Source organism: Protopterus annectens, chromosome 1.part1 (genome assembly GCF_019279795.1).
Source record: "Protopterus annectens isolate FY-2018-M chromosome 1.part1, PAN1.0, whole genome shotgun sequence".
Lineage (NCBI taxonomy): Eukaryota > Metazoa > Chordata > Ceratodontiformes > Protopteridae > Protopterus > Protopterus annectens.
The window spans coordinates 828,889,685-828,906,453 of record NC_056726.1 but is presented as its reverse complement, the minus strand read 5'-3'; positions in this window follow the sequence as shown (position 1 = coordinate 828,906,453).

Genomic DNA, 16,769 nt, shown 5'->3' with positions numbered 1-16,769 from the left:
GTATGCAGCCTTGGTCGCTCAATCAGTTGTTTGTTGGATTTATTTTATTTTATTTTTTTGATCAAGCGTTTATTCTGTGGATTATTGTAATTTTTTCTGCTTAAATAAAGTAGTAATTAGCCAGCAATTCCCATCTTAGAAGGGTGTAGGCCACACTCTCCCACCACAAGAGTCTAGACCACAAACCTTCCTAATGTAAAACAACTGACTTTAGAACCCAGGTGCTTAAGCCAGAACTAAGACACTTCAGAAGGCTGTCACAATAGACCATCAACCAGCAATTTCCAGCTTAGAAGGATGCAGGCTAGCCTATCCTGACACGAGTTTACACCACAAATCCTCCCAATGTAAAGTAACTGGTTTGGCACCCAAGTGCTTAAACCAGAATAAAGACATTTAGAATAACAGGCACAATAGGCCCTCACCAGCAGTTGCCAGCTCAGAATGGTGTAGACCACACTCTTCTGCCATAAGAGTCTAGACCACAACCCTCCCAATGTAAAATAACTGGTTTGGAGTCTAAGTGCTTAAACCAGAACTAAGACATTTTCATAATAACAGACACAATGAGTCTTCAGCCAGCAATTCCCAGCTTAGAAGAGTGTAGGCTATCCTCTCCTGCCACAAGAATTTAGACCACAAATATTCCTAATGTATAATAACTGGTTTGGAAACCAAGTGCTTAAACCAGAGCAAAGACACTTAGAACAACAGCCACAGTAAGCCTTCACCCAGCAATTCCCAGTTCAGAAGAGCAGAGGCCACCCTCTCCTCCCATAAGAGTGTAGACCAAAAATCTTCTTAATATAAAATAACTGGCCTGAAGCCCAAGTCCTTAAACCAGAACTGAGAGACTCAGAGTAACAATTACAATTTAATCAGGCAACTGATAGGTTGTAATAAATGCAGCAGATTAAATGCAATTGAACACTTTAAGAACAAGCAACAAAAGAAAAAATAAAGTAATAAAGTAGGAAGAGACACAAATTTAGTAAAAGCAACTGAATAAAGAATATATGTTTAATTAGGCTACTAATAGCAGTAATAAATGCAGTAGAATAAATGCAATTGAACACTTTTAAGAACAAGCAGCAAAAGCAAAATAAAGTAATAAAATAGGACAAAACACAAATACAGTAAAACAGTTCAAAAATGTGTTTTTTTTAAGTAGAAAAGGAGGAAACAAAATAAAATTCAAGGTTAAGAAAATAAGGGGGGTGGGTCTTCCCAAGTCATCTCACTGTACTCAGTAGAATGAACTGATGTGATGGGACTGGGAGGAGCATCCAATATCAAATTTATAGCAGAGGCAGGCAACTTGAAAACCACCAAGTTTTAAGAACACAACAACAGTTGGGCGTATGGTGGGGAAAAATGGAGACAGAATCATAACAAGAAAAAGGAATCCTGCAGTAAAGTTAACAACCCTGAGATATGTTGACAAAACACAGCCTTTGCAGAATACTGTTCCTAAGAGCAGTGCAGTAACAAGCAGATGGGATTACTTTAACAAATGCAAGCACTGATAAATTCAACCAATAAATAAATGCAACACAGGAATGTAAAATATCACTGAAACAGAGCAAGTGCAAAAAATATATACATACATGCATACATATACCTGTATAGTAGTCAGACCAACAGCACAGATCTACTATATTTGCATATATACATACATGTATAGTACTCAGTACAACAGCACAGATCTGACCACTATAAGTGCATATATACACACATATATACATATACATGTATAGTAGTCAAACCAACAGCACGGATCTGAATATTATATGTGCATATATATCTATGTATTATTTTATACAGACATATAATGGTAACAGAATTTGAACAGTTTTATAAGGCTGTAATTTTGTGACTTACTTTCACACTGTGGTGGTGGTGCTGCGGTAGCGTTGTCGCCTCAGAGTAAGATGTTGTCCTGCTCGATTCTCAGCTAAAGTGTCTTCTGTGTGGAGGCATGCGTGAATGGGCATAACTTCATTGAAGGTTGTACGTCAGGGCTGGCAACTCGGTATGTAAAAATCTGCTGCCAATCATTAACGGACCAGAGTTCCGCTGTGGCGACCCCTAACTGGGAAAAGCCGAAAGATACAACAACCTTAGGAATTTGACAGTGTTCACCCAGGCAATGTAAACCACCCAGTGGTAGTATTAAACTGAAGCCAATAAGCTACAATATGAGTTTGAAGCATATTGTACACAATGTCAGTATTAACCTAAATTCTATGTTATTCAAGTATGTAACATAGAATTTATTAAACTGACTATAAAGCCAGTTACCTGAATTAAACCATGACATGGCTGTATTAAAATAAATTCAGTGTTGCTCAACTGCATAAGTTAGAGCATTCCGTAGGAATATTAAACTGTTATTAAAGCCCTACAAAAACAGCAGTATAGCTGAAATCGTGCCATGCCACTATGATAACAAATCCAGTGGTTTTCAGCTTTGCATTCAAGGTACATTATCTCATGACAGTATTCAACCAGCTGTAATAATATTACAGAATGAGCCACACATCCAGTAGTGTTGAACTGCATAAAATGCAGAATCTCATGGCAATATAAAGGTCAAATGAATGTGTTACAAAATCAGCCTTGGAAAACTATGAAACTCCCTGGAGTACAGATATGTAGGCAATGGTATTCAGTTACTGAAGTTGCAGAATTTTGTAGTGATATTAAGCTAAATTTAATCCACTGTTTATTTTATTGTCCTTTTAGTAATTTGTTAGCCAGGTATGCCTTCTATTAACATATTACCCTTTCAGTGACTGCTTTAAGATCCATTGCATACAAAGCTGCTTGCAAGATTCACCTATTAATCTTATGTTTTATTTCAGTCTGTGTATAAGACAGATAACAGCTACCTGAATAGTCTTACCTTACTTTTCGTGTAGACGCTGGAAGTTGTAAACAGAGAAATGGGAACTGGTGCCAGAGCCATGGCCTGAAGTTAAACGCCAAAAAATGCATAGTCATACCCTTTGGGAAAAACAAGGCTACCCCTAGCTACCATATAGGTGGCAATCCACTGAGCACAGAAAAAGTCATCAGAGATCTGGGGACCCAGGTTGACAGTAGCCTTTCGTTTGACACTCATGTTGCTAAAGTAGTTAGGAAAACCTTCTATATCACCCACCTGATCATGAAGGGATTCACATCTAGATCAAGGGAGGTCATCGTCACCCTGTACTCATCACTTATTAGACCTATGATTGAGTACAATGCCCGTTCGAATGTATCTGACCAGACACCTGCTGCAGCTTGAAAGGCCCCAAAGTTCCTCACCAAAAGGATAAAGGGTCTCAAAAATATGTCTTATGCTGCCCGACTGAAAGAACTCCAGCTCTATTCAGTCTCATACCGCTTGCTCAGAGGTGACCTGTGCCTGACATATAAGGCCATGTCAAACCCAGATTTGATGAATATGCTTCACCTCAAAAATCTAGATCCCTCAGAACCACAAGGGCGGGAGACTTAAACCTTGACACGGTTATAAATAGAACGTGCTGGAGGGACAGATTCATCACCCAGAGACTCCTATGCTGTGGAACAAAATCCCGGTACATGTGAGGCAGAGCACCTCTCTGGTCTTGTTCAAGAGGAATCTTGACCAATGGATGGGAGATTGCAGATATACCCCAGGGATTACTTCAGCGTCACTGCTTGACAGAGGCACAGCAAAATGATAGGCATAGTTTTTATTCAAACTAAAGGGGTGGCGAAAGCCACATAACTATGGGCTAGGCTTATAAATGCCCTTGGGCAGATAGCCTAGTATGAACCTATGAACCTATGAACCTATAAATGGTTGGATATTGGTACTTGCTGTGCCATGGTTTATGTGAGGTGAGTGGAGTGTAACAGGATAATAAAGATAACGATGGATCTATGTCTTTGCTGGCCCTGCCTTCAAACCTTACAGCAGAACTTCAAACCCTTTGAAGAGAGTTCCAAAAATCAAGAGTTAATTACACAAGGTAATTCTTTGATATGCTATTCAATCAGCATTTTTTTTTACCAGAAATGTAATGTTTTTAGTAGTAATCACTGCAGAAAAATAACACTTTGTCCAATGTTCTATGTAACAATAGTGCAGTTGTGTAAAATTTTACGCATCATAATAATAGGTGTCCTTACCTTCACTGCTGCAGTATTCTTAACAGATGGGAGAGTGCCAAAGCTCAAGAGGACACTTGGGAGTGGGAAGGCGCAGATGAGCCCCCTAAAAAGCCATGAAGAACAGCATTAACAAAATTAACTGTAGCTCTAGAGATACCATCCAACTTATTGTGCTTGGTAAAGTTATGCACAGAAGTCCAGGTAGCTGCCTCAAAAATAGAATTAGTATCTAAGCCCTTGAAAAAAGCACCTGAAGAAGCCACAGCTCCAGTAGAATGAGCCTTAACTGAAGAAAGTAGGCTCTTGCCATAAAAAGGGCAACAAAAGGAAATAGCCTTAGAAATCCAAGAATAAATAGTTTGCTTGGATATAGCAAGTCCCAAAGATCTATGATGAAAAGAAACAAATACCTGATTAGATTTTCTGATATCCTTAGTCTTATCCAAATAAACCCTGTGTTGCCTATGAACATCCAAAGTATGCAGCACCCTCTCACTGTCAGATTGTGGATAGAGGAAAAAAGGAGGCAGATTAATACACTGATTCAGTGACAGCTCATTAACCACCTTAGGCATGAAAGAAAGGTTACAGGCCATAAAAGAAGGGTTAGTGAGTAAGGACACCCTGTCCTTATGAAAGACCAAAAATGGAGGACAAGCCATAAGGGCCTGCAACTCAGATGCCCATCTGGCAGAAGTAAGAGCTAACAAAAGAACAATCATCCAGGAACAATGTAGCAAGGAAGCTGAAGCAGCAGGTTCAAAAGGAGCCTGAGTCAACTTCTCCAAAACTAAGATCCTAGGAAGGATGAACAGGCTGCCTGGGAGGTCTAATATTAAGGACACCTTTCAGAAATTGTTTAACCTCAAATATAGAAGTTAAAAGAGGAGAAAAAGGCAGACAAGCAGAGATAGCTGAAAAGTGGTCCTTAATAGAAGAACAGGCCAAACCAGCAACTCTCACAAATAAGTGATAACCAAAGGAACATCCACAGTAAGTGGGTCCAGGTTACGAGAAAGACATAAAATAGAAAACCTATTCCAGTTGGACAAGTAGGATTTTCTAGTAGTAGGTTTCATGGCCTCCTGCAGGACTTGCAGCACTTCCTCAGAAAAAAGGTGTCTGTGAGGAATCAAAATCCTATCACCCACAGTGTCAACTGAAACGTGGACAGGTGGGGATGGATGACAGACCGCTTGTCCTGTGTGATTAGATCCACCCTGTAAAGTAACTTGTGATGCTTCCCCCTGGCTCAATGCAGAAGTAGAGGGAACCAGTGCTGTTGTGACCAGAAGGCAGTCACCAACAAGATTTTGGGAGCATCCTGTTGAATCTTGAACTTTTGGAATGAGAGGAAGGGGAGGGAATGCATAAATAAAATGAGAGGGTGCCCACCTTCCACAACAGAGAACCTGGGACTTTGGCACAAAACAGAAGAAGCTGTCTGTTCAGAGGGGAGGCAAAAGATCCACTTGAGGAGTACCCCACTAGTAGATAATGTCCAGAAACACATCCCTGTGAAGCATCCATTCATGGGACTGAGTTAAGGACCTGCTCAGATAGTCTGCCACAATGTTCTGATCAGAAGGGATATAAACTGCCTGAAGAGTCACTTGATTCCTAACAGCAGACCCCATACCAGAAGTGCCAACCTGCAAAGAAGGTAAGATCTTGTTCCTCCCTGTTTCTTTATATTCCACGTCGCTGTGGTATTGTCTGTGAACATCTTGAGAGGCCCTGGAAAGAAAAAGAGGATGAAAGCCCTGAAGAGCCAGCAGAAGAGCTCCCATCTCTTTGACACTGATGTGCTCCTTCTGCTGACAAGGCAACCACACCCCCTGTACTTTTAGGGATACAAATGTCAACTCCCATCCCATGTCTGAAGCATCTGTGAACAATTCCTGAAAGGAAAGAGGGGGATGAAAAGGGATCCCTGGATTCAGAGACAACTGCTGAATCCACCAGAGAAATTCCTGTCTCAGACAAGAAAGAAGAGGAACTACAAAGTCTAGAGGATGGGCATGTTGGAGCCACATTGACTTCAGAAACCATTGAAACTTTCTCATGTGAATTTTGGCCAGAAGGAGCACTGGAATAGTGAATGCCATGAAACCTAAAGCTCTTAGAAACTCCCTGGTGGTAATGGAAGCCAGAGGAAGAAGAGTGTGAAAGTAAGAAATGAGAGCTAAGGCCTTTGGATGGGACAGGCATGAAAGCATTGGCACCGTCTGAATCCTGCAACCCAGAAAAACATGACCCTGAAAAGGAATCAGAGAAGATATTTTGAAATGTATAGTGAGCCCCAGGCTCTGACGAAGAGAAATAGCAAAATGAAGATTTTCTGCAGGGTGTGTGGAGAGAATGCCTAAATCAACAGGTTGTCTAAGTAAGGAAATATTTGGATCCCTTGACACCTGCAAAAAGCAATCACACTGTATGTCTGAAGAAGGAGAGGTATTGCCCTCTCTGAAAGCGCTCAATAAACAAGTTTACATTTGATTTTACCGCTCCGTCTCTTTTTCTTGTTTTTCCATTTTTCTGTTTGTTCAATCACACTAACAAGACATTTGGTGAACATCTGTGGGACGGTAGAAAGTCCAAAGGGCAAAGCAGAGAACTGAAAATGCCAAGGACCAACAGAGAAACTCAAAAACTTCCTGAAAATAGGATGGACTAAATATGGAGATAAGCATCCTTGAGATCCAGAGATGCCATATAAGCCTGAGGGAGCAAGAGAGGAAACAGAATCTGAAGGGACATCTGAAAGGAAGGTATCTTTATAAAAGTGTTTAGATGAGGCAGGTCTAGAATAGGTCTCCAAGTGCCCTCTTTTCTGGGCACTAGAAATAGTCTGGAGTAGAACCCTTTTCCCCTTTGGGATACAGGCACCTCTTGAATATACCCTGAGTCAAGAGATTTAGAAGAACCTCTGGGAAAAAGGGAAGTTGTTTCCGAGGAGGCTGAGGAATGCCTATACAAGGAGGACATGATTTCCACACCATGAAGTACCCCGACAAATAATCAACAGAACTCAAGCATCCTGAGTGATCTAAAGCCAAACAGGAAGAGGAAGAGAAAGGTAAAGAGAAAGGGAATGTGGCTGGGAAGAGATGGAAATTCATACAGCAGCTGGTTTGTCAGGAAAGGAAAGCTTCAGAGTCCCTGAAAACTGAGTAGCCTTAGCAGGAGGAGCCCATTTGCCACTCTTCCTACATTTAGTAGTATGGCGAGATTGTTTACGAACAAAGTCAGGCTTAGCAGGGTAGTTTCTCTGAAATTTAGACACAGTAGAAACCAACATATGTTTAAGCTCCTGTAAAGCCTTACCCTTATCCTGAAGGAACTTAAACCAGCAGCAGCTTCCCCATACAAAAGCTTAGAATCCAGAGGAGCATCTATCAACTTAGCTTTAATATCAACAGGTAGAGGTTGAAGCCTAAGCCAAGAATACCTTCTCATCACTGAACCAAAAGCAGCAGCCCTAGAAGAGGCATCTGCTGCATCATAACTACATTTAATAGAATGAACAACCTGAGAGGAAGTCCCTAGTAAGGAAAGAACAGAAGTTTTAACCTCAGAGTCTGGAAAATGAGAAATACATTGACAGGCCTGAGAAACAAGAGCTAACACATACCTAGCTATATGGGTCTTTTAATTAATAGCCCTAAAAGTTGTGTAGCAGAAGTACAAACCTTCTTATCCAACCTTTCCATAGTTCTGTTATCCTTGTCAGAAGGCAATAACTTGTGCAAAGGAAGCAATAGAGAAGGCTTATCAGAGGCTACAAACATGACAGAGGGGTCAGCAGCAGAACATTTATATAGGAAGGAACAATCCTCAGATACGCTATAAAACCTGTCAGGCTTCTTGAGAGCAGAGAGCAGAGAATCAGGCACATGAGAAGCACTGGAAAAAGCATCTAGTAAAGCAGCCAAAACAGGAGGAATAGCTGCAGGTTTAGGGGATTCCTACTGCAGCAACTCATAGTACTTATAGGTATCAAAGACCTGAGCACAATCCCACTTAAAAAATCCATCATCTTAGAAAGTGTGTCCCCAAAGGAAATTTCCTCAAAAGGAACATCTGGACTAATAGATTCCTCCTCGTCTGACCCATAGTCTAAAGGAGAAAGAATATGAGTAGAATAAGTCAGGGATTCATTACCCAAATCCAGATCATCTGCAGATGAATCCTGTTCTCTAGGCCTTTTAAGGGGAGTAGAGAACCAAGGAGGAAGAGGAACTGAAACCCTTTGAGGAGGCTTTAAGGTCATTAAAACAGTAAAAAGCCCCTGAGTAAAGGCCTACCACTCACTTTGCGGATCCCTATGAGCAGAAGAAACATGTTTAATTTTTTGTTTCTTTTTTAAGGAAATGTCCCCTCCAAAAAACTGAAAAGGCTCAGACCCAGGACAGCAGTTGAAAACAATAGTAAGAACTTCTTTCCCAACCAAAAACTGAGGAACTCCCCTAGGCCCCTCAGAAAAAATCAGCCATGGTTCACCCAGAACACCTGAGACAGATGCCCGGAAAGCCTCTTTGGAAGTGCTGCCAGCTGAACCTTCACCAGCCTCTGACATGGTAGAGGCAGAGAAATCTGGCAACATAGCCAGGTGCGCCTCTGGGTTTGTAACAACCTTCTGAGGAACATCTGGCAGAGGATGGACAGGTGAAGATTCCGGTCGTAACTTTTTCACCTTCCTCTTCCCTAACAGCTGACCCTCAGGGCAGGAGGTTCCTTCCAATGTATCTTTAGCAAGAAGCTTAAGACACTGGTTCTCCAGATACAAGGAAAGGGAAGAAAGTCTACCGCAAAGGGATTTTGGGATGAATGCCTGACAAACTGAACAACATGTATGGTCATGAGAAGCTCCTAGACAAAAAAGACAGTTATTGTGGTGGTCTTTATGCAGAAGCTGTCTCCCACACTGGCATTTACCTTTCATGGATGACATTAACCCCAAGGAGCACAAAAAGTAAGAAAAAACAAAATCCCCAATGGGGCACTTATATGCATATGCAATAGAAGTCAGCAAAATGGCGTCACTGGAGAAAGAAAATGCATTCAACTGGCAGAAAATGGACACAGGTAAACAGAGTGATGGCAAAAAGATACTTTCAGACTGGCGGCAAAGAAGTTCTGATTATGGTAGGCCTGAACATCACCTTCATGCTTTATGCTATGCAAGGAGTGCTTGAGTGAGGTTCGGCATACCTTTTAAAAGCAACAAGTAGTCTTTGGTAGACTTTCTGGATGTTCGGGCTTCCCCGGCAGGATTCCCATCTGTTAAGAATACTGCAGCAGTAAATGTAAGGACATGTACCTGTACTGTACATGCTGTAGAGTGAAGGGGTAATGCCTAGGACTGGTGTGAATGTGAGGATTGCAGTAAATCATGGAAACATCATTACATAATGGAATGCAAACTGGTTCAGTCTTACTGTATGGAAGAAGTTTCTTCTTGGTTTGCTTAATAGATTGTGGGAAGCACACAAATTCTCCCTGATGACCTGTTTCTTATAATAGTAAAGTCTCAAGTTTGAAATAAATTCAAAGCCACTTACTCAGTGAACTGTAAGCTGATCAAATTTGACTATGTGGAATAACTTCTCTTCTGGGATGTTCACTGGATTGAGTGAGAGTCTGCCTAGAATTTTCCCTGAATAAGCTCTGGCATCAGAGTTGCCTAGTACATTCTTATAGCTAGCAAGCTTAATGAACTTTTAGTGCATATACAAGAAACTGTAAATATGTAATTGTAATGCTGTTTCTACCTGCTTCTTCCAGAGATCGGTCCTGATAGATAGTGCTATACTGTACTCACAGAATGTCTTTGAATAACATGGGGTTGGCTTCATGTTTCTGTTGCTACATTACCAACTTCACATTTCTTTTTGTTTCCTCTTTATGTAAGGTAATGTGATGTTTGTCTAGCAATGTTTACAATAGATGCATTGATCTGATTCTCTGTTCTACCATAATCCTGTCCTGACACTTTCTCACAGAGAAATTTGTACACCCTTGAAATGGGCTACCCAGATGGGTGGTGGAGAGGGTAATCACAGAAGCATTCAAGATGGCATGGGACAGATATCGACAGAGTCAAGGAGAAGTAGAGAATGGAGGGAGGGTAAATTGTATATTATAAATGCACTTAAGGGGCAGATTAGATAGTCTTAATGGCTCTTTTCTTACCACCAAGCAAATGAAATGTAATGTTATGTAATGTATCATAATAATGTCTACTCTCAGAGAACTGATGGGTTTAAATAGAATATGGCAAGATATTTTAAGGATCATCTGATCAAAGCTCATTCAATTGAGTCAAATAGACTGAGCTGGCCAATTGCAACAAATATTTATAAGGGGAAAAAGCTCTCTGCAATAGTCATGCAAGAGGATGCGCGATCTATACTCCTAACTATTATGACTAACTCTAAGATCACGAAACCACTAGATACATTCTAAAATTTGTTGAGTTCTGGTGATTTAATCAATTTTTCTTGATTGAATTGGCTTTCCTTAATCTGGCACTGATTATCTGGGTGCCTATTAAAAGTCTGAGGACTATGGCTGCAGTCCCCAGAATAGTAAAATTCCAGGCACAGATGTGGAGGAATATATTACAAGCAAGTTTCATTAATAGCTCTTCATGTTCCATACCATACTACACTACACTACACTATACTATACTATACTATACTATATTATACTATACTATACTATACTATACTATACTTCATTGCCATTATTTTGCAGAGAAGTTGCTATCTTCAAGCTTTGTGTTTAGTGTTTTTTTTTTTTGTTTGAATTTGGTTTGATGTTTTCTTCATGTTCTGGTTTGCATGTTTTATTCTATAGCTTGTTTTTATGAGCTGATACTGAAGCTAGTTAGTGTGAATCAGAGCTCAAACCATTAACAAATAAAATACATTAACTTTGTAGTATGATAAGCTATTCCCCCTGCTCAGAGGTACAGTGACCTCAGAGTTAGCATATATAGGAGGAGCATGGGGAATGCAGGGGGTAAAACCTCCAGCAAAAACACTTTAAAGTTGTAACAGAGATTTTGTAAAATTCACTGAGTACTCAGTTAAGTTGCAGTTTATTTTTCTCTCGTTCAAGAACAGTGATTTCAGGCCTTAAATATATGATTCCTGTTCCCAGGGTATTAAAGTCAAAGATTCATATAGGTAGAATACAGTAAGGAAATGTATTTCCTGAATAAAAAAAACAGAGCAGGTAATTTTTGACTGCTAAAAGTAATGTTCTTAACTGAAGCCGTCAAGTGTACCTAATGCCCCTTCTTTACATTTATCAATAAGGGAAATTAGATGTATGTCCTAGAGTCCACCTCAGTATCCATTCCAAAACTTTCAATTTCATGGGCTATCATTCCAGAGGTTTATTAAACACACTGCATTCTATCTTCAAAAATTTGCACCTATCTTCAAAAATTTGCAACCACTGAAGCTATTACAAAAAAAAATATATATTTTTTTTCAAACATATTCTTTCCAGTGATTTTGAATGTATGTTGCTTCATTTATTTTGAACTCAGTTAACTTGTCTTTAAATGAAATGGGTTATCAAACATTTTGACTGAATGAATTATCTTTAAATGAAATGATCATTCTACCAATTTACCTTTAAAACTCTGATTGGAATGCTTCATGGAAACACAGTCTAAATATACCTAAAGCTAAAGCTTCTCAGCTTAGGATCAACATATCTTCTTTATTTGTGTTGTTTAACCGGAATATGTTTATTCTTCCTTGTATTATATATTAATACACTCAGAAAAGAAAGAGGTAGATGATATTCAAAAATTCTCACAAAGAAATCCTTTTCTAACTGAAAAAGTATTACAGAATAACTAGGCCAGACAGAGGAAAGCAGAGTCCTCTGTGTGCAGTTGTTTATTAAGTTGAAAATAAAATACATTCTAATACTATGATTTGTGTTTTTAATCAAAATTAATATATAGAGTTATTATCTTCTTAATTAAACACATCCACTACATTTCATTTACAGATCTTTTTCATAAGCATAATATGATGTTAGCAATAATATGAAATACCAGTGTTAGCTTTTTTCCTGACAACTTCAAAACAACATTAAAATTTCTCACTGATATAGTGAGATAAGTAGCTAAAAATATAATATGATGTAACATGCCTAAAACTCTGACATAAACTCTAATAGATGCATAATTAGGGCCATTTATCAATCTGTTAAATGTGGCATGTTTTTAGCAGAATTATGTTACTGGTATCCTTGTATTCTTGCAACACACTAATATTTATGTAATAAGGCAAGACAAGAGTCTGTTATTGTGCAATAAAAATGTTCCTGGATGAGGCAGCACATGAGGTGAAGCCAAGTGTCTTGATCTTCCAGGAGTAGTTTAATTATATGATACGCTATGGAGTACTACGGCTTTTTATGCAAAGGCTCATTTCTAGTAATAATAATAATATTTGACTTTTCTGTTGCTGATGCAGACACTGACTTTATTATTCTGTCTTCTCACTGATATTAAGGATCATTAACCAATTAGAGTTCCCAGGCTGTGGTCATTGCATACTTTTGTTTGAACAACAAATAAACAACCTACATTTTTTTTGTGTATGAACTGTGTTGTTGAAGTAAATAATTTGCACCTCTTTCATTTTCCATCTTTGATTCTAAATGTGTTACTTGAAAGGATGGTAGAACCTTCTACATTAGAAACAATATGTTTCCTGTTTAAGATATTCATAGGTTTATAGGTTCATAGGTGTGTACTAGACTAATGACCCTGGAGCCTTTACAAGCCTAACCCCAAAAAATTGCCCAGGCAACTTGCCACCCGATGTTAGTTCACAGTGCCTCTATTCAGTAGGGCAACTGGAGTGATCCCTGGAGTGAACTTTCTGTTACCCATCCACTCATCAAGATTTCTCTTGAAGAAGGCCAGCGAGGTGCTCCGCTTGACATGAATGGGAAGCTTATTCCAGAGTATGAGCAGTGTTTGGGAGATGAACCTGTCCCTCCAGCATGTTCTGTTAATTGTGGTAATGAGGTTGTGATCTCTGGATCATGTGGCATGGGAGGATTGGGATTTCTTTAGGCATAGCATTTCAAGTAAGGCTGGGTCAGACATGGCTTTTGTAAGTCAAGCAGAGATCACCTCTAAGTAGACGATAAGAGACGGAGAACAGCTGAAGTTTCTTGAGTCTGTCCATGTAGGACATGTGTTTAAGGCCTAGGATCCTTTTTGTGAAGTACTTTTGTGGCCTCTCCTGCTGTTGTAGGTGTCTGGTCAGGTACATGCCAAACAAGGCATTATATTTGATGATTGGTCTAATGTGGGATGAGTAGAGAGGGATGATGACCTCTTTCTTCTTGGATGCAAAATCTTTGGTTATAAGATGTGCCACATAGAAGGACTTTCTGACCACAGTGGCAATATTGTGGTCAAAGGTGAGGTGGCTGTTGACCTGAGTGCCCAGATCTCTTATGGCCCCTTCAGTGTTCAGTGGGCTGCCATCAACATGGTAATTCGTGGGAACTGAGTTTTTTTCCAAAGGGATTGTGAATGCATTTTTTTGGTGTTAAGCTTCAGCCCATGGTTCTGACACCAGTCATTGGTCTCAGAGGGGCCCTTTGTAGGATGTCTGCATCACTTGGTGAGTTGATAATAACTCCTACCTTGCAGTCATCAGTGAAATTGGTCAGTTAGAGTCCTTCTCTGTTGGCCTGGACTTCTGAGAAGAAGATGACAAACAAGAGAGGGCCCAGGACAGAGCCCTGTGGGACTGCAATCATGACTGGTCAACAGTCTGACTTGGAATCTGCAACTTTCACTCTATGGGTCCTGTCTGTGAGCCAATTTGCAACCCACCTAATAAATTGATGTAAGGATTGATGCCTGGTTTGGTGAGTTTATCAATGATACCTGAGTGGGGAATGGTATCAAAGGACTTGGCCAGGTCGAGGTAGGCTGTATGCACTTGCCTTACCCTCATCCACAGCCTTGGTGACTGCCTCGAAGAAGTCAACCAGGTTCAGCAGGCAGGATCTCCCCTTGACAAAGCCAAACTGGGTGAGTTCAAGAGTTTGGAGATTGCCTATATCTTTGTTAAGCAGGTCCATGATGATGCTCTCCATAGCTTTGCATACCAGACTTGTCAGGCTAATGGGGCGATAGTTCCCAGGGTCTGTAGTTGCTCCCCATTTATGAAGCAGGATGACTAACACTGCACCATTTGTTAGGGACATAGCCTGAGGTAAGGCTGTGACTGAACAGGGCACACAGATGTGGTGCCAGTTCATTTTGTAGCTAATTTAGGATGCAGCTAGGGATATTATCAGGTCCCATGGACACTGTATTCTTGGCTTTGGACAATGCAACTTTTACCTGTGCCTCAGAAATGGTGGGTACCAGGCTTTCTTCTGGTATTGTGATAGGGCTCTTGGGGGGATAAAGTTGGCACTGAATATGGCGGCCAGTATGTTGGCTATATCTGTTGGCTCAGTGATATGTTAAAAACATATCACTTTAATGAAAAATAAATTTAACCAAGTTTCTCTAAATTGTTACTAAAACTGATAAATATCAAAATGGGTACATGGGTTGCACATCAAATTTCAACCTATATGCAGTCCATTGTCCATTTTCAAGAATATATCATTCACTGTATTGGCTTCACATCATTCCACATAAAAAAGGACAACACACCAAGGAACAGCACAATGAATTCCCTTCTTCTCACTCTGATTTGTGTAATGATATCAAATTCAGTATTTTTTAGCACTTCATGTCTTGTAAAAGTTATTGAAAATAGCATCCTTAGTTTTGAAGGATGAATGAGTATTATTTCATTCACAATGTATTTACGAATCTTCATGCACATTTTATATGTGGCAGTCTCAAATGAAAGTCTTTTATAAACTAAAATAGAAACATTTCTACATCTTTTTTTAAGCAGCACATATAATACATGCTCTATATCTGATGCATCAAAAGTGACCCTAATATCTCTAGTTAGTTAACCAATACTTGACTTATTTCTAAAACATTTGGGACAAAACTCTACAAGTTTCCTTAATCCAATGAACCACTAGTACTCAAAACTGGATACATTCCTGTGCAAAAACACACCACCCACAAGTTCAAACAAATGCTTTTGCAGGGGTTCAAGCACTCTGTACCCTATCTCATTACTTCCTCTGTTGTCACTACAGCTAGAAGCTATCAATAATATACTAGACAAAGATCTACAAACATCATCACAAAATGTAGAGAACAAATTTTATGAGAAAACATACCACTGAGCAACCTAATTCAAGATAAGACACAAGCAAAGTTACCAGGTGCAACTGAAGTTAAACAACTCTAGAAATATTTTTCAAGACCTGTTCTTCTTCATACTCAAAGACTCATGATAAATTAGTAAGGATGCTTGCCAGTGAATTTACCCAGTTCACTGGCACCCATGTAAACCAAAAATTATTTATGCAGTTCATGGTCTCAAATTTCAACATTTTTAAAAAACACCTGTGATGTGGCCAGCATCTAATATTGATATTTTGTTCATTAATTTAGCACAATCCAGGGCAGTAACCGGTGTTCTGTGTTCCTTCAGTTCTGCAACTAATGTAGCATTCCTTCCCTTTTATTCAACAAATAAAATATCTTGAGAAATATTTTCACACTCAGAAGATACAGAAACCCAGGGAATTCTTTTTCAGAATCATAAGCTAGAACTGCTGCCATATTATTGTCTTCAGTTTTCTCAGCTGAAAAGTTTGTCTATGCAGCGTATTTAAACCAAAGAACTGACTAGAATATGGCCTCTTCTGATCAGGAAGTTTATTTTAGTTACGCAACTTTCATCACATCTGGATCTGTGTTATCACCCTGCTTCAACATAATAGATGTCATTATACTATATTTGTAACCTTCTTTGCCAGGTGAGTAATGTGATTTTCTAAAATAGCTTTTACTGCTATATTACTTTGTATGTAGCTGTTATAACAAGCTTATCCAAAGTTATGTGTTTGTCATCTTACTTTTAGTTTTATTTTTACCTATTTATTTATTTTTTATTTTAGTTAGCATTTGTTTACCAGAAAGGTCCGACTGCAAATGATAAAGCATTCCCCTGTTCAGCAGAGGTCTGGGAAGAATAGCTCCTTAATACAATATAGAAAATACAAAAATATCTGTATGTTATTTCTGTACAGTGAAGTAAATGAATTTTAGACATTCAGATCTGTACATTCTAATATAGTGAAGGTTAGAGATAAATACATGCGTACATCTGTTTATGCAGCAAGGGTCATGAGCTCAGACTTTCATGCTGTAAGTGGCATTTGTGTCTATAATGCCTCCTTCCTGTTCTAGAAGATACTTTAATATGTACTAACTAAACAACTGAGCAGTTACCAAGGGCAATACTTCATCAAAATATAGATATCTATGATTGTTCTTGTATGTCCTGTACGGAACAACAAGTATTACTTATTGCATTACTTCAAAGAAGTGTTACTGCGACATCATCATGTAATAACACATTAGAAACATATCCGAAGCTGTTGCGTGATTACTTCATTCAGTCAAAATGGAACAAATGTAA